Genomic DNA, 27,194 nt, shown 5'->3' on the forward strand with positions numbered 1-27,194 from the left:
GCTGGTTATTTGCAGAGCTTTATTTGTAAGCCTTCTCTTAGCTCCTGTGGAGGCCAGGTGTCTGCTGGCAGGGCAGGGAATATACCCCATGTATACCCCCTTGTTCTCCATGGAACATGCCATTTTAGTGGCTCAGTTTTGCTGGAGGTTTCTAATGTTCTTACCAAGGTTTCATGGCATGGGGAGGCTTTGCACTTGCTCCATTAGGGCAGGTACCTGGTTGTGGCTGGATTCCATGGCAGTGCAAACATTTCACAAATCTAGTCAGAAATAATTGGGGTAACAGGGGCTCCTTAGTCTTCGTTCACTCGAGGGTCACAGGACGTCAGATTTGACTTTGCCATTGAAGTCAGCTAATGTACTGGAAATGCCTTCATTTTCCCCCTCTGGAGGCATGGGTTCAAATCTGCCATAAATTACAAGTGACACAGGTTCAGTGGTCTTAATTAAATCCCACGAGGTTATTTTCGTGTGTCAACACTCCCCTTCTCCTCCCTTCTGCAGCCTTTGGAGCAGCTGAAGGGCAGGGAGGACTCCAGCACTGCAGGTGGAAGTTCTGGGTGTGGTGTTCAAGTGCTGGAGTTGGCTCTGGGCTGGGGTACAGCCAGACCCTGACTGTGCCTGGTATCAATCTCCATTGAACTTGTGATGGAGTGGATATTCCTTGTAGATTTAAAGGATTCCAGTCTGTGCAGGGTCGTTATTCCTTGTAGGGAGATAACTGGCTATAGAGGATTTCTGTTACCCACAGCATCTCTCCAGCCTGCAATTCATTGATTTCCAATCTACTTTGTAAAGGTGCAGAATAGGGGTGATCAATGCTACAGTGCTGATGTGAATAAAGTGTGTCCCCTAATCTGCATTGCCAACAGCCCACTTCTGATATCCTGAGCTGACCTGGTCATGACTGTCTCTTACCCACATAAATGTGCTGGCTGTTGCTAACCTGCCTTGAAAGCCTTTGGAATTGGAACAAATCAGATCCAGTGCAGCTTTTCCAGAGAGTGGCTAGGCCGATTCAAACCTCTTTTAAGCTAATGCTTTTGTAAAGGCACTATATGTTGCTAAAATTTCTCTTAGCTTGGATTTAAATTAAAAGCTTTAATTGGTCTCCTGATTCTCCTAGAAGCATGTTTAAAAAAACAAAAGAAAAAAGAAAAAGAAAGCTAGGAAAAAAAACCCAAGCCCCAAAACTTGCCATTTAGAGAAGAACTGTTTAGAGAGCAGGTTTTTATTTAATAAACAGTGATCAATTGAATTGATTAACCATGAACACATTACAGCAGAGTTTGTTGTTGCTGCTGCTGCTGATAATTGCAGTTCACGTGCATGAGAATATTAAATGGCTGTTTGCAGGATCATTTTCATGCTCTTCTCATTTAACAGAATGGAGAAAACAACAACTGTTGACAGTGATTTTGGTTAGGACTGGAGTGCTGCAGACTGTGCCCTGAGGATGCCTGTGCAATAACTCCATCAATTGTGGCCATTTACTCTGCACTTCCAGACATTTCTGCAAACCTTGCAGCTGTTTTTTTACTAATTCGCTTGGTAATTAGATCTTATCATGCTGGCTCCATGGCTTTACATAAACTGTAAGCATTTGGAGCTGCCATCTGAGACATTTTAGAGTTGTCTGTGTTGTTTTGTGCTGCTCTGCAAAGACCAAGGTGCTCTCAACCCAGTAGAGACAGGGAAGTAGTTTTAACAAACAAGTTCCTGCTGATTTGAGAAGGTTTCCATAGAAGATAAGAATTCCTTCACTCAAATTAACAACTGGAAGCCAAGTGGCAGTGATGGATTCATCCTGCTGGATTCTGAGCACAAACTGGGATCTCTGCTTTCTCCCCTGCAGTACAAATCTTTGTTTTTAGGAGGAGTTGGGGGCTTCAGTAAAAGCAGATATCTGTTTTAGATATCCCATTGATGTCAGGGAGAGGAAAACCATGGTCCTGTGAGCTCAAGGTCAGCAGTTGGTATCAGTCATGCCCAAATAATGTGAAGGGAAAGCCATGAGCTCTTCTGTGGCAGCAGGCCACCTTGGGATGGCTTCATGCAGTGCTGCAGGTTGGGAACCATGGATGCAGGTGCCACTGCTGGTGGGATGGCCTGGCTGACACAGACCTACTGACCTCAGAGGAGAAGGTGCTCTGCCAGTGGCTGCTCAGCTGGTCAAACACCAGAGCATCTGATGAGCTTCCCATGCCAAGGGGAGAAGATGAGTCACTCCTGTGAAGACTAATGATTTGCAGTGAAAGTTTTGTTTCATGGCTAAAGAAGTTGTGGCCTCTAAGATCTTTTCCAGTTTGATCTCTGCACTGTGGTGAGATTGTAGAACACATTTCTTTATGGTATGTGCACACTGGTGGGTCCGGCCACACCAAACCTTGGGGCAATGAAGATGAAATATTTTGGAAAGGAGGTGCAAGGCATCTGAGAGCCTGATTCAGAGCCCACTGTGTGAAGAGAGGCTGCATGGCTAAACAGAGATAAATCTCTGCTGGTGGCTGGGGTCCTGTGGGCTCACTGACATGGTCACCCTCTGCCACTGCTGCCACTCTATCCAGCTCCTGGTGCACTCTAGAACAGGTGCAGCTCCAAAGAGTGTCACATGTGCCCCTGGTGACAGACTCTGAACTCAAAAGCTTTCTATTTTCAGATCACATCTTTGTTCTGCTGGTTCTGTGCCGTGCCAGTGAGAGGTTTCAGAAGATGGTTTAGGTTCAGGGGTACTTTTGCTGTTTCTGGGTCTCTTCAGTCACAATCTGGTTTTCTGGTTTGCACTCTCTGTGCTTTGCACTTCCTCTGGGAGGACAAGGCAGGCTGGGTGTGCTGCAGAGAACTGTCCTTGCTCTTAGGAGTTGACAGGGGTATCTGCAATTTCAGTGCAGGTCCCATAAATTGCAACTTTGCAAGGTTTGCATCTCTAGAATTCCACCTAGTTAGGGATGAAACTTGGTTAACAGGACCCCAAAGAGAGTTTGAATGTAACAGATGTCAGTGTAACACGCAACTCTTCCGCTTTTTTTTTGTGTTTAAACAAATCATTAAAAAATTTTGCAAGAAAATCTCATGAAGTATGCAAAAATATTATGGGGAGAAGCAGCTTTTCCAGATGGGCTTTGGTGCTTGTGTCTGTCAGGTGATACTGGCAGATGTCATCATAAAGGTACTTTTGGCACTTGTAAAAGTAGTGATAGTAATGCAATAGCTGTGAAGGTCTAAAGAAGGATGTGAGGCAATGTCTGTAGGGAGAAGGGACACATTTTACTGGGTAACTGATATAGCTGGGGAAAACCCATGAAATTCTGGGGACAGGACGCCCCCAAACTTTCTGGAAGTTTTCTGGAGTTCTGAAAAGAGGCAGGTCAAGGGCTATAGAGGTTTAGGCATTTAAATTTTTTTTTTAAAGCACAACTCCTGTACCATGGCCTTAAACTGGTGCTTAAAATTTAGTGCTCCAGTGGAGCTGATTTCTTAAGACTGACTAAGATTTCAGCAGCACAGTGAAGAATGCCTTTGGAACCCCTAGGGCTGGTCCCCTCAGAGGAACTTTTCCCTGATTCCCTTCTTTCCATGAAGGATACCAGTGAAAATGGCAGAGGTGTTCCATTAGAACCATTAGGAAAGTCTGCAGAGGTGATCTTTTCTCCTTCAGAACTTCATAAAAGTTGCTGTAAGGTGTTTTATGCAGTATCGTCATCTCTGTGAAATCATGGCTATAACTTAGTTTGTACTTGTGCCAAAAATGATATTATGGGCCCTTGGGTGAATTCACTGAATTTACACTGCAAAGTGCAATAATTTCAGAAACAGACAAGTTTGGACCAAGTGAATGTGCTCTGCTTACAGCTGTGTTCCAGACCTTGGCATCTGCCAGCAGCCCATGCAGTAATGGGCTGTGCGTGTGCATTTTTATCCCCTTCAGCCCCAGTGCAGTAGAAATCTAAAGTTTAGTTTGAAATCTATAAATTAGTGCTCCATACCTCACAAATAAATCCTCCAAGTCACTTATGGATGATGTGCCCATAAATTTCAGGGTTGGTGGTGAAGCAGGCGCTGCAGGTAGATGGATCTCAGGACACCTGAATGGTGACAGCAGCATATGCTACTGGGATTTTAATAATAGCAGCAATAATAACAACAATGATATCTTTTTAAGCATAGATATATAATTTAAATAAGGGGTTTCAAACATGTGGGGTACATATCTGTTCTGCAGAACACAGAGGTAGTTATTGTGGCTCTGGAGAAATGATGATGTGGTCAGACCTGCATGACAAATTAATTACCCCAGGAAGTAAATGCTTTAATTTGGAGGTAACTCTGTGCTGTGTAGATATCTTGGGTCATTTGAAGGGACCTGGGAGGTGAGTCTGTGGCAGGACATGTCCCTGTGGACGTGGTTCTGGGGTCCAAGCCTGGCTCTTTAATCAGGCTCACATCTCCCCTTGGCAGCAGTGCCAGCGGCCATGGGGAGGGTGCTCGTTTCTCCATTATGTGGGAACATGTGGAGAGAGAATTTACTCCTCAGGTTCTGAAAGCTCTGTGTGAACTTCAATATAACAGTGCCAATTTTAATCAAAGAAATGTACTGTGGATGTCACCTGCATTTTTATCCAGTTCTCTTTGACAGAAATAGAATTCCGAGTCCTGCTAGCGATAGAAAGGGCAGAACAGCCCACTCCTAGGCTCATTTTGCTTGCTGTTATTCTGCTACCATAATTACCTCTAAACATAATTATGGGCAAGACAAATGACATTTTTAGCTTTGGTCTTTAAAGACAAGAGTTAATTTCAGGCTTTGACCAGAACTATGTTAATTAGCCTCTACTCACTCTCTTTGTATGGAATTACATCACCCAGGACTTAGCATAGGTTGCCTTTCCTGTATCTTTGAGTAATGAAAGGACACGGCATGGCAACCAAATCAAGGGCTGCTGCATTAACAAGGCCACTTTTCTGCCCATTTATCATCTATTAAAGGTGCACTAGTTTGTAAAGTAACACCACCTTCAGCAGGGCCGCCAAGAACAGCTCCTCATTTATTTTCTGCATGGTTTAAGTTGGAGTTAGACCCACCTTGTAGCTCAGAGGTGACAGCCAGTAAGAAAAAGTACACTAATTGAGACATCTCAAGGGAGAAATAGAAGAAAACTGAAAAGGTAATTAGAATGAGAGGGTTTCAAGCTGGGTAAGTAAAATCGAATGGAGGTGCATATTAGGGGCTGTTATAGATGGGAAAGAAAGTACTTGGAGAATAAAAAAAGAAAAATGAATATTAGAGAACAGAGCACCCTTTTCACACATGAAGAATAGAGGATAGAGATAAAAAATAATGTAACAGTGGAGATACAGGCTAGGGAAAAAAACCCTCCAGAAGTATGAAGGACATATTTAAATGTAAGAGAGAAAGAATGGGGAAAAATAATAGAGCAGATCAATTACTAGAGCTGTAGCCAAGGAAAGAGAAACTGTCAAATGAATATTTCTGGAGCTGTAGAAAAGTCTCCTTCCTTTGTGGGAGATGTAGCATGTGTTTAGTCTGTGTGGGAGGGGTTTCTTTTGGGGGCTAACTCAGTATTTAAATTTGCTGCAGTGTCAGTAGCTCAGCTGGAGTGTTGGGGTGAATGCCTGCCTGGACAGAATTGGCTTAATAAGATGTTGTTTGGCAGAGTTTGTAGCTGATACTAGACCTTCTTCTAGTGGTTGAAGTTTTTGCCCCTCAGTGATTTTCCCTGTGTGTCTTTCATGTCCATAGTTAGGGACATGCTAAGGTCCAATCTCAATTTTTTCCATTTTAAGCCTTCCCTCATCTGCCTGAAAAGAATCACCCAGGTTACCCCAAGGGCGTTTCCACCCCCACACAAGGCAGCTGAAGTTGTTCTGTATTCCCTCAGGCAGATGCACACCCACACCAAAGCAGTCACATTTTTTGGTTGAGTGGAAGATGACCATTGCTTGCCATTGAGGTCACAGATAGTTAAGCAGGATTTCTCCTTTTGCCTCTGCTGGAGGCAGGAGGCTGGGAGTGAAGAACTTCTTCATTGGGAGGTAGAGAAGTTGGAGCATGGTTTCCTCTGGCTGCAAGGCAGGAATCACAGAATGGTCTGGGTTGTAAGAGACCTTTAAGCCCATCCCATCCCACCCCCTGCCATGGGCAGGGACACCTTCCACTGTCCCAGGCTGCTCCAAGCCCTGTCCAGCCTGGCCTTGGGCACTGCAGGGATCCAGGGGCAGCCACCGCTGCTCTGGGCACCTGTGCCAGGGCCTGCCCACCCTCATAGGGCAAACTTTATTTTGAATAGCTAATTTATATCCACTGTCTTTCAGCCTGAAGGAATTGAAATCTTTCCCCTTTCAGGGAGGTGGGACCCCAGAGCCAGGACCAGGTGACTTATTAACCCTAAAATACCCATGGGCTCAGTGTCCAGTGGGCTGGAAGGACCCAAGTGCAGCTCTGTATCCTGGGGAAGCGCTGCACAGAGGGACCTGAGCTGACTCTAACCAAGAAAATTGTGTTTGCACCCAAGTTAAGGAGTCAGGGGAATTCAGCAGGAGCTTGTATCTGGTTCTCTTGGTGGGACTGCACCAAGATCTTGTTTGTACAATGTCATGTACAGCAACCTTGGGGTGTCCTGGGCAGGGCCATGAGTTGGACTCGATGATTCTCATGGGTCCCTTCCAAGTCAGGCTATTCTGTGACTCATTTAATGCTGTTTATAGTTACTAATTTGTATCCTTGAAATTAATATCCACTCACTGTGGAATTTTCTGAGCCAAGTACAGTATTTGTGGTTTTAATTGATAGTCTCAGTGTTTTTCTTATGCATTGTCTGTTAGATCTTTTCTTTATAAGCTTCACTGATAAAATTGTCAGAAAAGGGTTTCTTGTCTCATAAAAGTTCTACTGGATTCTGCTTAAAATTTGGAAAACTTTGAAGTTGTTAATAACACTCTTTTTTTAGCCACTGAAAATTTTGAACACTTGAGCAAAACCTATTTTCATATTTCCATTTTCTTTTGTTTTGTATTTAAGAAAATTAGCCTAGAAGCTTTAAAAATTCTAATTACATTTCAGAGCCTGATTCTGTTCTTCATGAGAAATAACTAAGAGCTTTTGAAAAGTTGCTAAACTGAAAGAAGAAAAACACCCCAAAATTAAAAAAGGTAAAACCTTCAGATATTTCAAAGAACAAAGGCATGAGAAATTTAAAACAAAACAGAAAACCAGTATGTGAAGTTAGACATGCTCTGGCTATTTCCCATGATTTTAAAAGCCATTTGTGTGACAGGAATGTTCATGGACAGTCAGGACTGTAGTGTTTGGTACTGGTTGCTGCCTGAAGAAAGGAAAAAAGTAGATCTTTGCCCCACATTGATTACCTGAGTTATGGAAATGCTCTGGCCATGTACTCCAGGATATTCTTCTTTTCTTTTGTAAGACACAGCCAACCTTCTGCAGAAGGAAACGGTGGCAAGTTCAGTGGGAAATGACTGAGCTCTCAGTCCCAGAGCTTCAAAGATCACAAACTCCCTCTGAGGACTTGAAAAACAAAGAAAACCCTGTGACAGAGAATATTCTTCTTCATTCATCATTTGAAACCCTGCCTCTAAAAGTGTTAAGAACAAGTTATTTTCAATATGAGTTAGCCCCAGGGGATTTGATAAAAGGCACTTTTCTTTTCCAGCTGGCTAATCAAAAGTGGTCTGCAGAAGACTTTAGTGACTTGGAAGGCAGTTCTGAGACTCCCCCAGACTCAGCAAACTTTCCTGATCCAAGGAACCAAAAAACAAAGATGTGTCACAGGCCTGACTGAATATGGGAGCTGGGAAGAGAGAGCTCATTCATCAGAAAGCCTGGAAATCTCCTGGGGAAAGGTGGAAAACAAATTAATATCTCATCTGCAAGCTCTTATAGGTTCTCCAGTACTGAACTATTCCAAGTAAGAAAAACAGGTTTCATTTTTGAGAGATATTTGTGTCTCTTCCCCTCCAGATAGTGTTACACAGAGTTTTCTCAAAAAGAGAGCTGGAGGACTCACAGTTTGTGTTTCTTAGGCAGAGCCTGTTCTGCCAGAGCTAAATGAGTATTTACCAGAGCCTTCTTCTGAGGCTGGTGCTGAAGATTTGGGATTTGCAAAGTTGGCTTTCCTTTCTTGGAAGGAAAGGCTGACCTCTTTTGTCACATCCTGTTCCTTGTGGACATCTCCCCTGACACCAGCTGGGGATCCACTCACAAGCAAGAAGATGGATAACTCTGAGGAAAAGGCAGCAGGCACCAGTGTTTGCCTTGCAAATCAAGGAGTCCTAAACGTAGGGATTTTTCTCTCATGTCAACAATTTTGTATTTTGCTTCCTCATGCTGCACTGGGGTGATTCCTTAGCCTTGTGTCCAGTCAGTGCATGGGATTCATTTGAATATATTTTGATTTCCTGCAGTATTGGTTCATGCACTCAAATCACAAATACCACTGTAGATGGCTGTGAGCATATATATACACATTCAAATTATCTGTTTTATTGATAAAGATCAATTAATGTGATTCCATCTTCAATAACTGCTGCTTGGTTACACTCACAAACAATCTGAGTTGGAGCCACATGTGTCAGAATAGGCCCAAAGTATTTCAAGGTTCACTTATGAGCCAATTTAGATTTAATAATCAGGGAGTTGCTCAATGAACTTCCCTGTTCTCAGAGCAGACAAGTGCCTGGCAGGGACTGTGATCCTGTCACCAGCCTGTCCCTGGTAATGTTCACTTTGTGTGGAATTTGTGAGCCACATTCCTCAAAGTGCCTCCTTTTTCCATCTGTCTCTTGTTACCCATGTTTCTGCTAGGGAATTTCATCAATAATTTCCTAATACTTAATGTCTGCTTTTTGTCTGGGTTTTATTTCTTACGGACAATCGTGTATGGTATATATATATAAAATATGTCTCTATGTTTGTCTATTTATTTTCTCCATGCTCTGTCCATGTCCAGACCTAGGCAGACAAATGAGATGAACAAATGGAAATCAGTGTCATTAAATATCTGCAAAAGCTTCACCCAAATGTTGTTAACAGGTGGAGAGAGCAGATAACATGTGCCCTCTCTGACTTCATGGCTGGAGGGGGACACATGCAATAGGGTTTGATGCCCTTCAGCAGATAATCTCCTGATTTCTCATCTCATCAAAAAAACCTGTCTGGCTTTGAATTTCTGCCTGCCCTTTTGAAAAGTTTAGCTTGAACACCATCATTAATTGGGCTTTACAGTCCAATAATAATTACTAATATTTGGCATCACTGCCTGCCAGCCTGTTTATTTCCAGAAACCTGACTGCCTTAGAGGTTCTGTCTCTCTTTTCTTCTTTTTTTCCCTTTTTTTCGTTAAACAGTGGGAAAAGCCCCTAAATAATTCATCAAGAACCTTTTACATTATGAAAAATATAATCAGCTGGCAGCACTGAGATATCTTATTTCTACAGGATGCTAACTCAAGTATTACAAGTGACTGCAGGACTGATGTCAGAACACAGTAGGTGTGGATTCACAGAGCCCTCTTTGTTCCAGGCAGTCTCAGCCCGTGTGCAGGGCTCAGACAAGGCTGGGTATTCCTCACCATGCCTACCTAGTGCCAATTAATAATTTAAATCCATTAATCGGTTAAGATGAACACTTAGTGTTGCTTGACTCACCACCACCAAGTGCAGGGGGTTTTTCCAGGTTAAATAGAAGATCTAAATTCTGGCTTCTTGCAAAGGAGCTGGGAGTGCCACAGCTTCCTTCGTGAGAGGCTTCAGTTTTTATTTGGGAGGTGGGGGTGGGTGTTACTATGCCAAAAGTGCTTAAGTAAACAGTAATATCCATACATCATAAGTAGATGTCTGAGAATATTAGCTGTTTATTTCCCTGACATACTCTGAGGAGTCTATGGGGGGCTCTTGCAGGAGTCAGGACCTCGATGTAATATACAAGCTTTGATTCTGATATTTCCCTTGATAACTGTGCTCTACCATATTGGGGTCGGAAGTCAGCAAAGGTTCATTGGCTGTTGTAATGCTCACTGTCACCAGTAATAAGTACAAAGGACTTGCTTTAAAAGCTGGCTTATAAAACTTTAAGGAAACTTGGATTGCTTAAGTGAACTTCCAAGGCTCTTCAGGGGCCAAGTGCACTTTGGTTGTCTACTTATATTAATTTCACAGAGTTTAAAGGGTCAAGCAATGCAGTTGGTGATGCTTATTAATTTATGAAACACAGAACCTTGCACTATCTCGCTTTGACCACTTTCACTCTCCTTTTAGAAAATTTAATATACATTAAAGCTTGCTAGACAGGGGCGCCCTAAAGGATTAAGCCCAAAGTTCACAGCTGGACTAAAAGGTTCAAAGACGTTGTATCTGCAACACTGATTTGATTCCAAGTGACGTTCAAACAACAGAACCAAATTGGACATGTTTGAATGTGTAAGGAAACAGCAATTAGAGGAATACCACAGAACAGCAAAGGATTAGGATTTATTTTCCTTAAAATGGTAAAACTGATTACAGCCTTGTTCTTTCTTTCGTGGGGGGATGTGTTTGATCGTATCAGCTTTTGGGGTCAGTGGTTGTCAAGAGCATATTTTGGTGTTGCAATACAGCTTGCCAAGCTCTGGAGGTTCATGCAGACTTAGCAACTTTACAGAATATTTCTGATTGCTGTGGCAATGTGGACTGAGTTCTGGGGAGGAAAATTTTAGCCAGAAGGGAAGCAGGAAAGGAGGAATGGATAACTACTGGAGAACCAGGGTTAGGATTTAGGAACATGGTGTAATCCAATTCAAAGGTATTTTTGCATTCTGTTTACTTGCCTTTGAATTGCTTTGGTGTCTTGCCCAGGGGAGATAATTCCAGAAGCCGTTCACACCCAGGCTGCAAATTTCATATACTGCATTCAGGTGACAAAAGGAACGTGATTGCAAAGCTACTGGGAAAATTGGAAAGCAAATTGGCCCTGATGGTTGGTCTTTGTGGTGTCCTTTTGGAATCAACAAGAGGGAGGGGAGAATGAAAGACAGGGAAATGAAGAGTGTCCCACTGTAAAGAAGATGAGTTTATTTAGTTTTAGTTTGTAAAGGGAGAAGCAAATTTCATGTTATGCCAGGTCTGATTCCTGAGGCCTTAAGGAGCCTTAAGGCAGCAGTTGTACTTCACTAGGAATTTGCAGTTGCAAAGAGAGACTCTAAACCTTGTAAGGGAGTCCCAGTGGTGAAAAGTGTTTACATTGCAGCTGGGTCCAAAGAGCCTCAGATAAGATTGTGGGGCCCTGTGGTGCATCACATGCTGGGAGACTCTGTGGCTGGAGATGATTCATAGCTTTTATGGGTGAAAAAGGACAAAAATGTGGGGGAACAAAACAGCCAGGAAGAATTTTGTGTGATCTGTAGCACTTCATTTCCAGCCAGAGAACAGAACTCACATGTCCAGGACTTCAGCAGCCTTACCCTTGTATTTTAAACCCTTTAAACCAAGAGAACAATGCAGAAAATCCCAGAGGACACATGAGAAAGGGGGTTGTACCTAATCCCTTTATCATTTCTTTGCATTTACTTGCTAACAAAATATATTTTTCTTTAGAATGGCCTCTGAGATTTTATACTATGGGGTATTTGGTTTAAAATATACTGTAACCTTCCTCTTTTTAAATTGATCAGATCAGCCTTGAACACTCAAAGAAAAATCTGCCTGCTCTGAATATTGCCTGAGGATTTAGAAAGGTCTTTCTTGGAAACAGAAGAACAAGATGAAACAATTATCTGTAAAGCATGGTAAGAGAGAAAAAGAATAAAGGAACGAGTTATGTTTGACTTGTCTTCTTCCAAGAGACAGGGATTTTTTGGTTTTTTAGAGTAGACTTCAGATGTGGGAGATTTGTAGTGTCTTGCTAGAATGAGTTTCAAAACACAGGCAGTTTTCTTCCTGCTCTGGTAACTTGTAGACCAAAGAAAGTCTTTGTTTTGGCAACTTTGTTTGCAGTCAGGCTGTATTATTTGCTGCTTCACTTGTAGGAGAAACTTTCCTAATGACAGGTGTCAATCAAATAAATGTTATCTTCCACCTGAGCAGAAGCAACACTAAAATTTCAATGGTGTTGTTAATAAACAAGGAGCCAATGGATGTGATTACTTACTCTGAAGTGTCAGTCACACCTCGATGGCATCTGCTTGCAGGTATAATGAAGAAAGATTATCATTGCTGTAAGTGACTGCAGTGACTCTGGCCAGCAAATAATGAAGGCATTGTCGCAGTGACCAGCCCTGCCTCCCAGGTGCTGACACTGTTAAGTGATATCTCTGTGGGATTTGGGTCCTCATTTGTGTAACTGTGGTTGAAAACCAGAAAAAAAGACCCTTCTTAATAATTAATTTCATGCCATTCTCTGCACTTCTAAGTGGAAAACTCAGTCATGACCAAAGTCAGCTTATTTGTGCACTGATGAGTTAGAGAAGCAGCAGTTAAAGACCTTTAAAGCAATGTCCTTGGTTTAGTATTGACAATGCAAAATGCTGGCAATAAATTAGTTTCTCCAGAGCTGATTTTGGATCCTGATGGGGTGAAGGAGGAACGAGCCATTCCCCGTGTCCTTTGGAAATGTAGAAATAAAATATTCTTTTAGTATTCCAGCTCTTCCTGGGGTGCTAGCTGCTGTTGGGAGTTGTACAGAATCCAGAATCCTTCTGTGTCTGTCCTTACCTTAATTTGTAGCTGCAATTAAAGGTGTGTGAAAGGAGCTTGGATGCATGGCCTCATCTGCACAGAAAGGGACAAATGTGAATAATGAAATGGACCAGCCCAGTTCTGATAGAGCTTAGCCAAAGTGAGAAGTGAGGAGACTTCAAGACCTGCTTGTCTTTTATAGAGAACCAAGCATCCCAAAGGCTGCCTTGTTCAGCTGGCACTGACCCCTGGCTCTCCAGGGAAGGGCACTTCAGTGTCTCTGTATGTTTCCAAGACTGGAGAATATAAAAGGTGCAAGGGAAGTTTCTGACTTTAAAATCCTTTTATCATCCCCAAATTTCTGTTGTGGTCATGGATGATGCGATACAGAGTTGATAAATTCAGCTGCTCTAACATCAGGCAAGTGTAAAAATTCTAGGTTTTGCTTTGGATTTCTTGCCTTCCCATATTCCATCTCAGTCCAGAACAAAGGGCTAAATCCTGCTGAAACAATTAATCCCCAGGGGCTGGATGCTATTGTCTTTAATGCACACATAAAAGTCAGTCATATCAGCTGCAGATGAAATCACAGAACTAATTAATTGCATGAACTTTATTTCTGCCTGGTTTGAGATTCTCTCAGCCTTGCAGAAAGATCTGGGCACCCATACTGTACACCTCAACGGGGCTGTTGATTTTCCAAGGAAGACTAACAATTTTTTTGTGCCTAAAATAGCCCTGCAATTACTTCTGCTTGCATGGTTTTGCAGTTACAAAATGGTTTCTGAAAACTGGTTTTGTTCACACGTGATTGAAAAGATGCCCTACGTTGTTCTGCCAAGTTAGGCACTGATTCAGGTTTATGACCATATCATTAATATTTTAGTACTGCATCAGTAACTGGTTGCTATTAATATGTAGTGAAACAGTGATATAAAAAGGGAGATGTTCCCAATCATTTGGCAGAATTTGCATTACAGCTGGATGAAATTTATAACACATCTCCTGCAACCTACCAGTCTGAACTCCTGTTATTAATTTCTGCTGTGTTTATTTCTCCTTTATGTTCACTTTGGGCGATATTCTATCAAGTTTCCTGGCAAGCACCGCAGTGGATATAGCTAATTTCAGCTGACTGCAGGGGAAGGATTTTGCAGAAAGTGAATTTTGAATTAGCACTAGTATTTGCAGCAAAAATCTCCCCCTGAGAAGCCTATTCCCCTCGGCCTGGCGTCAGCAGCACTTAAGTGCATGTGAATGGCCCTATTGACTTCAGGTAGGCAGCTGTTTAATTACCTTCCTGAATCAAGGCCAGCCAGGAAACAACTCCCAGCACAGACCTGGGCGCCTCCTCTCCCAGTGCTGGACTTCTGAGAGTGACCCACGGACTGTTTGACTCGGTAATTTGGCAAATCCTTTCCAGCGGAGAATAAATTTGAGGAAATCATCGTTGGACGCGCCAAGAGGCGAAATTTGTGCAGTGTATTTTTCATGACGAGGCAGCTATTGCCCGGATTTATTCAGCCTGCTTGGCTCTTCCTGTTCCAGCAGTCCCAGCAATCCCATTTTTTCCCCCCCACGTTTTATTTAGGAGCTGTGAGCTGACAGGTCTCTTGCCTGTGTACCAGGAGGGTGGTGTGCTGCACGCAGCGTGCTGCGCACAGGAGCAGCAGGATAAAGAATGACATGCTACTCTCTAAGCCACAACTATTTTTTTTTTTCCCCGGCTCGCATCTGCTCTTGTCCCTCTTCTGTTCTCAGATCACTCTTCAGCTTCCCTTAGGAATCCAGCTGTGTCATCACATTGTGTGGCATCCTAATATTTCATACTAAGCTGTAAGCCAATTAGGAATGACTACTTACCATGCTGAATCATAGGAAGAGAAAAGGATAATGTGTCCTTCATATAACGAACCTCCTCTTTTTTGGCAAGACAGATCACCTACACCTTATATTTATAAGCCCTGTGGCTTTTCACTCTACCCAATTAGGGTGCAGCTTCTACTCACACTGCTGCAATATTTTAAGGGACTTATTTACAGATGGATGCTTATTGAAAATGCTGACCTGCTACCATTGTACCTCATGGCACCTTTCATCTTCAGAGACTGAAACGCTGGACAAAACTTGATGTTGTAATCACCTTTAACAGGATGAGAACACGAGTGCAGCAAAATATAAATACCTTGTCCTGAGTTCCTAAATGAACTGGTGACCCTGCATGAGGGTATAACATTATCACATGCTGCAAAGGGTTCAGGGAGATGTTGATTAAAGCCAAACTGTAAAATAAAGGCTGTTAACATCTAAAAGGCAGAAGAACAAACCATTGAGGTGCATTTGGGAACATGTGAATTGTTTAGCAATGAGCATCAAAGATATTAAAATATATTTCCCATGCTGAAGTAATTAATGGGCTATTATGCCAGGTGTCTACGATGCTCAGGGGTCTGGGATAAATTGCATTCCAGCAGAAAATGTGAACTATGATTTAAATGGAATGGTGTTAGTTGTAGTGGAGCTTTTAGGATGCCCCCTTTCCTCCAACTGGTGTTTCCTTTTCCCAAGCTGCTTAAGGAGCTATTGGTGGTGTTTATTGTCCAGGAAGAGATGCACTCCTTTAAATTTGTCTTTGGACCCTGGCAGTGTTGCAAACTGAGGACTCTGGGGCTGGTACCTGCCATCCTTCAAACCTTGTCCAGCCTTGTTAGTCCTCACTGCAAAGCCAGCAGAGCAGCTCAGAAGCCAGTCAAGCCCCCCTCAGGTGACAGATTTTGGGTGCAGTCACAGCAGGGACTGCAGCCATCTGAGAGCCCTGGCTGTGCATGCCTCCAGGGAGAAAGGACAGCCTTGGGTTTGGCTCCCCAAAATTTCCCAGACCAAGTCCAGCCATTTTTGTTTTTATTGCCTCTGTTGCTAAGAGAGGTTGTTGCTAAACAAAATGTGGGAGCCACTGGTTTAGACTTCTTCAGTGAGGTCCAGCCATATCCTGCTGGGGTTCAATTTCTGCCTCACTGTTCACATCCCCTTGGTTTTACCCCCTGATACCTCTGGGACAAAGAAGTTCTCCCACAACCTGCTAGGACAGAGCAGTGGTGAGCTAAAACACCAACATGTGGGGCTGAATGCCCAGAGCCAGGCAGCTATAGGGGATCAGGGAGATCCCTCTGCTTTCCAGGGTAACCAATCCCACCTGTGCTGAGCCCATTAGAGGGCTCAGAAATACATGGTGGGCTCTGAGGGTAAGGTAGAGCTGAGGATGTTGCAGTACAAGAGCTTTTGCAAGTAGAGGATGAAGATTTATGAGATTTTTCTTGCTAAGAGAAATCATGAGTAAGTTGAAGTTAGTTCTGCTGTAAAGGTTTTGTGCTTTATCTGGAATAATGCTTGTTTTATAAACACGGGGGTTTAGAAACCTTTTGGCCTTCAAGAGAAAATTGCCTGTTTAGGAGCTGTACCTTTTGTATTGTTATTCAAAAATGTCTCAGTTAATCATTACTAAAGGCCTTGCCAGCCTGTGTTGCAAATTTCTTTTTTTTTTTAAATGCAGCATGAATATAATTTATAAGGTTCCTCTCCACATAGATAAGGATTCATCTTAAATGTCAGGGTGGGGGAGGAAAAGATACATGACCTAGGGGGCAAAAATATTGAGTGCACTGGTGCTGGACTTGACATTCCCCCAGTATTCCCTGTGATAACATCAATCTCAAGGAACCCTCCTGGTATAGATACAGAGCTGCTGTGCTTAATATGTATTTCCAGAGGAATTTCATAGTAATTGAGCATTAAATGATGTCCACTTATTGCAAAGTGTTACTGTTTTTATTAAAAATTATAAATGGGCTTTAGCAGAACAGAATACACCAGATTCACACCACCATCTCTATTAGTCTTTATGTTACAATTGTCATTCACCAGCTTTACTGCATTATTTTTAGACGGTTCATAATTTCCCCAGCTGATGAAATGAAGATTTGTGAGCAAAGAAAGGCACTGGCTGAATTATGTAGTGCCATTGATTTTTATTCTCCTTGTTTCACAGAACACACTTTAAAATCTCCCAGTGTCTGTGATGGGGCTCCTGAGCACCTGGAGGAGCTGGTGTGGCTGGAACACGTGGGCTGCACTGGGAATCCCAGCTTGGGGAGACAGAGATGCCAGAGCTGGCCTTGGGATGGACCTGCTGGATGTCCAGGTATGAGCTGGGCAGGTGGGATTTGGGGTCAGTGCTCTGTGCAGGGCCTGCAGTGAACCACTACAGACCTGTTGGCAAAGGAACCACTGACCTGGGGCTGCCTGAAGGGATTGGGGCTCCGTTCTGCAGCCAAAGAAGTGCCTGTGTGGGCAGCTGTGTCTCATTCCACAGCATTTGAGTGAAATGGTGGCAGATATTCCATCTGTGGAGATGTTCCAGGCCAGGTTGGACAGGGCCTGGAGCAGCCTGGTCTGGTTGAAGGTGTCCCTGCCCGTGGAAGGGTTGGATCTAGAGGATGAGCTTTAAGGTCTTTTTCAAGCCTGATCAGTCCATGACTCTATGAAATATTGGCATTTCCCTTCTCTACAGACAATGGTTCTTGCACAGGGTACCAAATCACCCACTCACACAGCCTCTCCTTACTGTGGCCTTCAAACCTTTTCAAGTTTGAAGAACAAAACCAAAGTAAATGTGATCAAAGTTTGGTTGAGTTTGTGGGGAATGTTGGTTATTTCACCTTGCTACTTTGCGCTATTTGGGGATGCTTGCCCATTACAAATTGCTGAAAAATAGGTTAACTGAAAAATGGTTTCTAAGATTGAAGAGAGTACGGTTTGAAAAGTGATGTTTATTTGCAAAATTTGACCCAAATATGTTAATTATTTTAGCCCTCCCAAGTTTATAAAAGAGGTCATTAGGTGTTCACAGCAGAAATGATCTTACAGAACATTGGTACTTTTATTTTATTGTCAATAAACTACAAATAATGAGCCTGAAAGAAATAGAAGGGGAACTGTGAATGGAAGTTAAGGCAAGATTCATTATTTTTGTGTTTGTTCTTGAGGCTTGAAAGAAATTACATATGTGTCTAGAAATACAGCTCCTTCTATCCTTCAGTCAAGTCTGGTGTGGTAGTATTTACCTCTTACATATGTTTTATTGGATTTCGATGATTACGTAGTTTAGGTTAGTATTTTGGCTTTTTAATTAGCATGACTTTACTATGGCCTGTTTGCTGCTGGTCTCTGCATTATCTGTACAACACAGCCCATGGGAAGATGACCAGGAGTGCCTAAAACCTTGTACAAAGCATTAAATGCTCTTTCTGTATCATGAAAAAGAGAACAAAAACTCTCATACCAATATATGACTTTCTGGGAACTTTCTGGAGTTCTCTTACAGCTCAAAAAGGGAAATGCCTGTCCAGTCATTGGAAATGAAAGAAGGTATTTTCTGACCATGGGAGTTACAAATGCAGCCCTATCTTTGCCCTAATTGTTTATTAATGCAGCCAGTGCTCATACACAGCCCCTGCTCCTGCTGAAAGCCACAACTGTCCTGTGTGCTCTGGTTTGTATATGAAGTGACAGCAGTTACAGAGTCTCACTCCACAGACCAAACTTTTCACACAGCTCGGGTAGAAATGAGCCCCTGGGGACTCAGGATGCTGCCAGAGCTCTGTGAGACTCTGTGATGGCAAAGCCAGCTACCAGTTGTTAATCCCAACACATCATAGGAGACACTTTCTATCTCCTCCTGTAATGTTAATGCAGCTGGAATTCCATAAATCAAATCTCAGCAGTAAAAAGGTTAATAAGTTTACACTATATAATTGAAAGCCATATTGGTGATTAAAAGGATTTTATATATCAGTTTTCTGGGTCACCAACTAATTATTTTTGGTGGCCTGTAATAAAACATAGCACCATAGGCAGATAGAGGCTGTAATCACATAATGTGTGAAAAAAGCATTCACATTTATTTGAGATGAGGGTGTGTACACCAGCTTGTTGAATAGCCTTTGAGGTATCTCTCTCCTAGTTTGGAGACAATGGGAGAAGTTGCATGTTCTGTGCAGTTGGTGAGATTCATCCCAAGTTATTGGGTTGGGTTTTGAGGTCTGGCAGTGTCTCTCCAGAGCTGAGCCCAAGGGAACCAGCTGTCACCTGTGATGGAAAGGTTCTGCAGAGGCACTGGGGATCAGATTGCTATTATAATTCATTTTAATGCATTCTGCACATACTAATCATTTATTGGAACAGGATCTTCTGTAATAGGGACATGACTAGCAAGAGACAGAGAAAATTGATCATCCTTGCCCAGAAAGGATAGTTTAAAAAACAAATAAAACCCCCTCCCTTCTGTACAAGGGGCAGGTGTGTGTGCATGTATGAGGGATTGGGTATTCAGTGCGGAGATGGAGAAAAATTGGACCCAAAAATTGCATTGAAGTCTCCACAGTTAAAAGGAAACCTTCTGTACAAGGGGCAGGTGTGTGCATGGGCATTGTGCATTCAGCATGGAGAGGGAGAAATTCTGAACTGAAAACTTGAATTTCTACTGTTTTATCAGGGTGAAATGCCCTTTCTGGAGCCAGAAATTCAGGCACAGACATTCCAAACTCATGCCTCTGTTCTGCAGGTTGTATGGTTTTAGTGCATTTCTCTGCATCAGGAAGCAGCTGAGGGCAGGGGCAGACGTGGGGTGTGCAGGTGGATTTGCAGAGGGGTGTTTGCATAAATAATTCACAGGTCACTTCTGCAGTGTCTGGGACCTCCTGTGGTCCTGTGTGAGGTGACACAAGCACAGCCCTTCTAATGGGTAAACAATCCACTGCTGGTCTCTGTTTTGCTTGGTGAGGAAAGGGCACAATACAGTGAGTGTTGGGCACATCGTTCCCATGGTCAGGGATCTGAGATGTGACCAAAAACAAATGACCTGATGTTCAAATCCCTCCTGGACAAGGCTTGCAGAAACACTTGAGGGAGCAGGATCTTCTGTGACAACTGCTTCTGTAATATTTTTTAGATCTTTTGGCTACAGCTGCTTAATTGACAAATCATTAACTCTTGAATGCCCATTGCATAAAATCAGTGCCATGACATATTATACTGTAACGAGTAAAGGTTCGAGTCCTCTGCCACTAAAATAATTTGCTTGTCATCTCCTATATCTAAATAGGAACTTTTTCTGCACTGAAAAGAACATATTTTTATTCAAATGAAGCTCTTAATGTGTTTCCTAGCAGCATAGCTACAGGGTGTGATACTCAGTTTTAAACACAGGCTGGGGAGGTTAAAAGTGGAATGGCAGTTGGGTGAGTAATGGCCTGTGAGTCAGCTGCTAAACTTGACTTGACAGCCTCCATGTCACCACCAAGTCAGAAGTCATTCGTGTGACATTTTTGAGGGTAAAGAAGTAAAAAATAAGCTGGTAGTTTCCACTGGTAGAAGGCCATGTCCTGGCCCTCTAAACAAAGACTGAGAAGGGGGAAAGGTAAGCAGCAGCAATAGTGCAAATGAGGAAAGTGAGAATATAAATTGCACCCACAATTTTAGGTGGATATCTACGCAGCTGTAGAAAATTCAAATACATCAGGCGGGCCCCTCTGAAGTTCAGAGGAAAAGCAATGTGGTTAAAGGGTCTGAGTGCTGGGGGGGCTGCCCTGTCTGATGCTGAGCAGGCTTCCTCCCAGGGCTCTTTGCAGCTAGAACTTGGTTAGGTTTGATTTGACCAATCTGGGCCTAAGAAGGCCAAATAAAACTTCTGCAATCTGCTGCTGTTCCGGGCTGGAACAGCAGAACTGCTCGCTTTGCTGTCACTGTTCAGCCTTTCTCTTTGGAGAGATTTTTGTCACTGGATTGGTAATATCACGAAGTTGTTATTTTTTCACACATAATCAGCAGCAGAAAGTGCACGGTCCTGTTTCAGCCTCCAGGTGCTTACAGGCATCTTTGTTAAATTGACGAAGAGGGTGAGAAAGGAATGGAAAGAGATGACGAGGTGACCTTGACAAAGCCTAGTGCTAAGGGAGAGCATGGGAAAAGAGGGATCTCATGGCTATCCTGGGAAAGAGCTTCTGCCTCTGACACACACACCGTCCAGTTCTTCTGAAGAATAAAATCACAACAATATCTAGAGAGAAAAAACATATCCTGTTGATAGCCCTGACAGAGATAACAAAAAGGAATTTGAGCATCCTCTGTGTTTAGTACACCCCTTGTGACGTCCATAGAATGGTGTCCTCTGGATGGGGCTTCTGGGTGATGTATTTTAGGTAGCATAGGCAAGGAAGGGAGGATCCAACAACTGTTCTGTATCTGACCTAGAACAAGAGGTCAGGACCATAATATGGCCTCTAGTACTCCTTGTCACTGAAATCCTTTCACTTCACGCCTTATTGCATAAGTTCAATATACTTTTGGGCTAAAGCTCTCCCCAGCACTTAGCTCTCTAAACTCCCTACTCAGCAGGTGGCTTATTTAAATGTGGCTGTCAGCTTGGCCAGTGGCCAAAAGCAAATGGCTCGATGCTGAACCGCAGTGTTTGGGTTTAATCCTGCTCTGCTCCTGCCAGCACAATCCCCCTGGCTCCGGTGGGGTTGTGTGGGGTACAAGTGAGTGCAATATAGGGCTGTCTGCTCAACTGTTTGTCAAATAAATCTATGGCCAGTGGCTTGCATTATGTCAGCTAAACATTTGCCTGGCACTTTCGCATCTGCGAGCCAAGGAGGAATTCTGGGTTGTTTGAAATGAGAACCATCATTGTCAAGTCTCACTTAACCAACAAGCATTTCTTCCGTCATGTGTAAGTAACTTATTTTGCAGCCCACAGCCTCAAAGAGGAAATGTAAAATTTTTCTAAACATCCAGTGCAAATGGGGATATTAGCTGCTTAATTGATTCTTCGAAATTTGGGTCTTATGACTGAGCAGGTGAGATGGAGGGAGAGGGGAAGCACATGGTTTAAATTAAATATATGGAGAAAAACTGCCAAATGATAAAAATATATTTTAAAAGTAAGCAAACCTGTTTTCCCTCTGCCTCTCCATTAAATGTGTCAGGAAAGGGCCTTTACAACTAGGTGGTAATTAGAGAGGAAAAAGCAATGCTGTCAGAGCAGTCAATCTATCACATCCTCTACTGCCTAAATGTTACCAGCAATTAAACAAGTTAGTAGGGGAAAAGCTTGACAAGCAAGTTTTATCACCGAATCATCTTGGTGGCAAAGTATGTGGGTGCTCTTATTAGATTCCCCTGTGTAACCCCAAAGATTTAAAATCCAGCCCCAGGAATGCACGTTCAGACCAAAGAGACTATTTTCTTTCCCAGACTACCCAGGCACAGGGAAGATTAGAATGCTAAAAATAAAACAACCTTTCCCACCTCCCCCTTCCTCTCCCCTCCAAAGTCAAATCTGTCCAGGTTGACTGCTCCATTAAATTCAAGAACAAAAAGTTATAAATTGAACATAGGGAGAGCAGTGCCTTTTCTTAAAGTGATGTTTCCTCGCCTTAATGGATTTAGCTATGGCAGGGAGTCAGAGAGAAGCTGTCTTAACTAAATCTTTGACTGATTATGCATTTTTTTTCTATTCATACAAGATAGATTCATCATTCCAATTTGTCAAGCTGGCGAAGTTCCAATTAATTACACCAGGAAAAGCTCAAGCTGCATTAGGCCTCTGTCAGGCCTAATCTAGTGCTTCATTTACTGGAGCCCCAAATGAAGAGATATCAGAGGTGTTGTTCCTCTTGGTACTTAATTTGATGAATGCCCTAGCAGCACGATCGGTGGCAGAGGTGTGTATGTGTGTGTCTCTTCATCAGCCACCTCTGCTGAAGTCGTCATGCTTTCTCTACTAATTTGAGGGCTCATCTGTATACTGGATGTTTTTTGGAAGGTCTATTCTTCATCGATGTGCCAAAAGGTTTCTTCTGTGTGTGTGCATGTGTCTGGGTGCCTTTCCAGATCTGCTGGACCCGATTCTGAGCTCGGTGCTGCGATGAGCTGGGATTCAAAGCCTTGTGTGTGCATATGAAGCAATATCAGTTAGACTGGATGCTGCAAAGGGCTCTAAATTTTGACATCCCTGTTGCATGTTTGCAGGGGAGGGGCAGCTTTGCACATTGCTCATAAGGAAGTCAGGGTTATCATCCATGTCCACTGTAAAGAAGTGTTCAAAATGCTTGAGTAATCCATTTGTTTGCTAAATGGATTTGAATCCTTGATATATTTATATATGTGCCCTATCAACACAGGGAAGGAGTATATAAAGGTACAGATAGACTCTGACACCACACTGGTGGGCTGCTATTGACTATATACATCCTATGCTAATTCTTAAATATTTTACAGTAAAGACACTATGGACCAAGAACATATGTTTCTTTTTTGCAGCACTTTACGTATGAATTATTCAGCATAAGGTGCCAGAATGCCAATATGTTTAGCTTACTTTTGGCTTTTAACCACTGCTGTGATTAAAGATGTAACTGCAGCAGTGCTGTCACTTTGCACGTAGGTTTAGGTGTCTCAGAAAGGAGGAGGCATTAGCCAAGAGTAAAGTAGCTGTGTACTTTGGCTGAGTAAAATGCTAAAAGTCTTCATTTGCCAGCAGTTCCCATGCTGGGTTCCTGAGTTTATTTTCCACTGCCTGTGTTTGAGGGACTGGTGTGTGCAATGATGATTTTTAATGGCAGCTATCAGACATGCATATGGTGCTCAGCAGGAGCCTGTGCTCAGAGCAAGCAAGGAGAGAATTGATGCACTGATGGCTGTACTACGACAACTCTGGAGACAGTTTGGACCTCAGCTGATGCTCGTTTTTGGGAGGAGGGTCTTTGTATCTGTTAATACATCAAATTTGCATCTGCCATTAGTGTGTCAAAATGAGATAAGCTCAGTTGTAGAGCAACAGGGATAACACCCTAAATCTTGTCTAAGGTGAGATTTTTTTTAAGCGTTTCTCCTTTGCTTCGGGACAAAATCAAATAAAGATGTTTTAATCTCTGGGGAAAATGTTGAGGGAAGAGACAGACTGGTTGTAATGATCTCTTTTCATTCTGCACAAGAAGTCTTTTGCTGGACTTATACATTTGAGATTGGTTCTTAAGTGTTCTGCTTAAAAAGTCACTGAGGACCAAAACCATATGTTTCATTTCTGCAGTACCTTATGTATGAATTATTCAGCATAAGGTGCCAGAATGCCAATATGTTTAGCTTACTTCTGGTTTTTAGCCTTATGTTTTGTGTTAAGCAGGTTGTTTAAACTCACCTGTTGAACTTGAAATAACTAAAAGCCTTTGTGTAGTCTGGGCCAGACAACAGTGAGCTCTTGTAGTTTCCAAGGCTCTGGGCTGGGCTCTTGGTTTTTGTATTTGTACCCATGTGCCATAGGCTGCCTTGGCTTTGCACCTGGCAGTTCCTTTACATTTGCTGGTATTTGTCTCTGGTTACAAGGCTGCTGGAGTGTTTTGTGAGTGGTTTCAATGTATATTAATGCCAGTAGGTACCTGAGGCTGTCCAGAGCTGTCAAGAGCAATGTACCCATTCTAGGCAGAGATTGTCTTGACTGGTTCTTTTTCATATGCACCACTAAGGTGGAGCTGGAGAGAGATGGTGTTGTTTTCTCTGTCCTTTAGAGAAATGGGAAATGCTTTTTTGTCCTGCGGAGGAGGCACAAGGTTGGAGGCTCAGTGGCCATGGACTGCCTTTTCCTATCGTTGTGTGTTGATTTACCTCAGGGTTTAGCAGAAGTGTGTCCCTGGAGCTGTATTGGACTTGTGCTGTTACAAATTAAAAGTAACAAAAGGGATTGCACGTGACATACTACCAAAGATCCTATTCACCCGTGCTCTCCTTGCTCTGGCACCAAGATGAGGTTCATTCACTGCTAAAATCCCACTTAACCTTTGAAAATGTAGCCTACACAGTGCAATCATCTCACTCAGTGGCTTAAAGACTCTGATGACTCCTGAGTCATTTAGACAAGACAGAAGTGATCTCTTATGGACAAGTCCTGAAAAGGCCATAATCCAACAGAAATTTCTCTCTGCAAGGGTGTGACCCTGAAAGCTAAAACTGTTCTTCCTTGGTTCTCAGTGCATGTTCATCTGCATCCAACACTGAATGCAAACTCTGCAGTAGTTTGGGTCATCATATGAGCATCTGTCTCTGAGGAATGATTACAGATGATGAGTTATTACCTTTAAATAAGGGGTAATTAATGCTTTCCACTCTGGCTTTAATGAAAGGATTTCCTGATGGAGGCAAGGGGGAAACACAAGGAATATATTGTATCAGTAATGCCCCTTTGGGAGTTGTTGGCACAGTCTATGGTTAACAATTTGGAGTAACAAATAAATGTGGGCAACTTGTGATATATGTATGGAAGAATAAGTGTCAAATTATTCTTTATGAATTATTCTGCCAGTTCTAATAATAACCCAGCTGTTGAGGAGGAAACGAAAGCTAGATCTGTCAGTGCAGACAGACCCTTTTGCAGTAATTCTATCTCTTTCAAATGGAAAAAATATAAACTTCCTCTGAGAACAGAAAATTAGATAAGAGAGAAAGAATGAGATCTCTGCTCCAAATTAATTTTTTTTAGCTTAATGCACACTAATGGATAATAAAAATGGTTGATTAATGAACAACCGGCACACCAACCAGTTGAAAAAACACATTTTGGCAGTCAGCACTTGCAAAATCCATAGGTTAAAGACAAATTCAACCTCTGTCACTGGTCTCACAATGGTCAGGTGCCCTTACCAGGGAGGAGTGTTTTCATGAAGGAAGGCAGACTCTGTGGGTGTAGATACACACACATTGCCAGCTGTACCTTTGGGCAGGTTTTGGGACACTGTGTTTACATGCAATACCTGAAGAAACTTGATTGAGTAGCAAACCAGTGTCTAGCAACAAGGGAGCAAATCTGGGACTTGAGAGAGATCAGTCCCAAGGCACATCCACAGGTTGCCATATGACTTCATGACTTCAGTTGGGATCCTGTTCCCTTCTTGAGTCTTTTCTCTTCCCCTTTTCTACGAAGGGGCTGAAACATCTCCCCTTAGTAGTTACAAGCTGCTATCCTCCTTTCAGATAATGACAGGCATAGATGGTGCTTTTTTTTGAGAGGATGGTGCAATTAATTTCTTTTGTATCAACCTTGATGCCATTTGTGAGGAGTGATGTGTTGAGCCACCAAAGGTGAAATTGAGCAGAGTCCCTAGATTTGGTGATTTGGTCCCAGTCTCAAGGCACAAAGGAGATTTTGCTCAGCTTTTCTAACTCTTAAGACAGTTAGTACAGCCTGAGCTAAAGCCATCAATCTGAAACCATGTGAATCAAAAGAAAATAATTATAATATTTTTTTGTGGGGTTTTGTCATTTTTGAATATATATATGGGAGGGAAAAAAATATCTCTGCTATGTGATGCTTGCTGAGGTTTAACACTTGCATGCCAAAGGGTCAGAAAACATTAATGCTCCTTTACTGATGAACTCTTTTCTAAAATATTAATAAACTCACCTGGCAGCCTGTATGTCATCCCTGCTTTGCCTCTTGCATACTGTGCTCACGTCTGATTAAAATGTGAGCTGTCCAGGGCAGGACCCATGTGTTCAGTGCTGGCTTGCTTACTGGTGCTATTATAAATAATTAAGATAATTATCCAATGTGTTTATGGCAACTGACTGCTTTGGGTCAGCTTCTCTGAGGACTCCTGTCATCAATGAAAATTTTGCAAATGGAAGGGTTTGCAGGCTCCAGTGCCAAAGATGGATTACCTGGAAGCTTTCAGAGCAATAAACAATGCACTTTCCATTTGCCTCTCCATCCTGTATGGAAATGATCAGAAACTGTAATTTTACAGTGCAAGTAAATGAGAGGCATCAACAGCATGAGTGAGACAGAGGCATTGTCTTTCCTGATGCCAAATCCCAGAATATTAAGAGTTTGCCAAAGGCGTTTCAGAGATAGGTTTCCTATCCTCATCAATAATTTAAAACATTCCCAAGTCTCCTCTGGGTAGCTTGGAATAAGAGCTGAAGGCACGGATGTCAGAAGGCAGAGTGACTCCCAATTAGTCAGGTAGAGTGCTTTCCTGTTGACTCAGCCAGGGCAAGGGTAGCTATAAAACCCAGCCTCACGTCCTTATAGATTCCTTAATAGTTTTTTTTTCCTTTAAATCTGTGGTAATTTGCAGGAGATGAGTGGGCAGTGCAGTCCCTAATCCACCGGGGTGCTCATTAGTGCCATGGAAAAACACTGGGGCAGGCAGGGAAGTTGGGGGATGAAGCTGCTGACACAAGATGGGTTGGGGAATCAGCACCATATTGTGCATGAGCCAGACCCAGAAAGAGGGGGCAGCTTTTAAAACCTGCTGGGAACCATGGTCTGACTGGTGGGCATTGACAGCCAAGGAGAATTTGCAGTGATGCCTTCTAAATTTGTAAGGATTGATTGTTGTACCTATGTGGAGTTTTGAGGGAGTGATGGGGTTTTGTCCTTGCACACAAGGGTGGGT

General features: G+C 42.7%; 1 long non-coding RNA gene across 1 annotated transcript in view; it reads left to right on the top strand.

The window, feature by feature from the left end:
• LOC143695164 (uncharacterized) overlaps positions 1-16,835 on the top strand; it is a 48,536-nt gene extending 31,701 nt beyond the window's left edge. Inside the window, exons 2-3 of the long non-coding RNA XR_013184140.1 lie at positions 11,685-11,798; positions 16,733-16,835. This is a non-coding gene — a long non-coding RNA (uncharacterized LOC143695164). The remainder of the gene's footprint in view (positions 1-11,684; positions 11,799-16,732) is intronic.
• The last annotated feature ends 10,359 nt before the right edge of the window (positions 16,836-27,194 follow it).

This window comes from Agelaius phoeniceus, chromosome 13 (genome assembly GCF_051311805.1).
Source record: "Agelaius phoeniceus isolate bAgePho1 chromosome 13, bAgePho1.hap1, whole genome shotgun sequence".
NCBI classification, from domain to species: Eukaryota; Metazoa; Chordata; class Aves; order Passeriformes; family Icteridae; genus Agelaius; species Agelaius phoeniceus.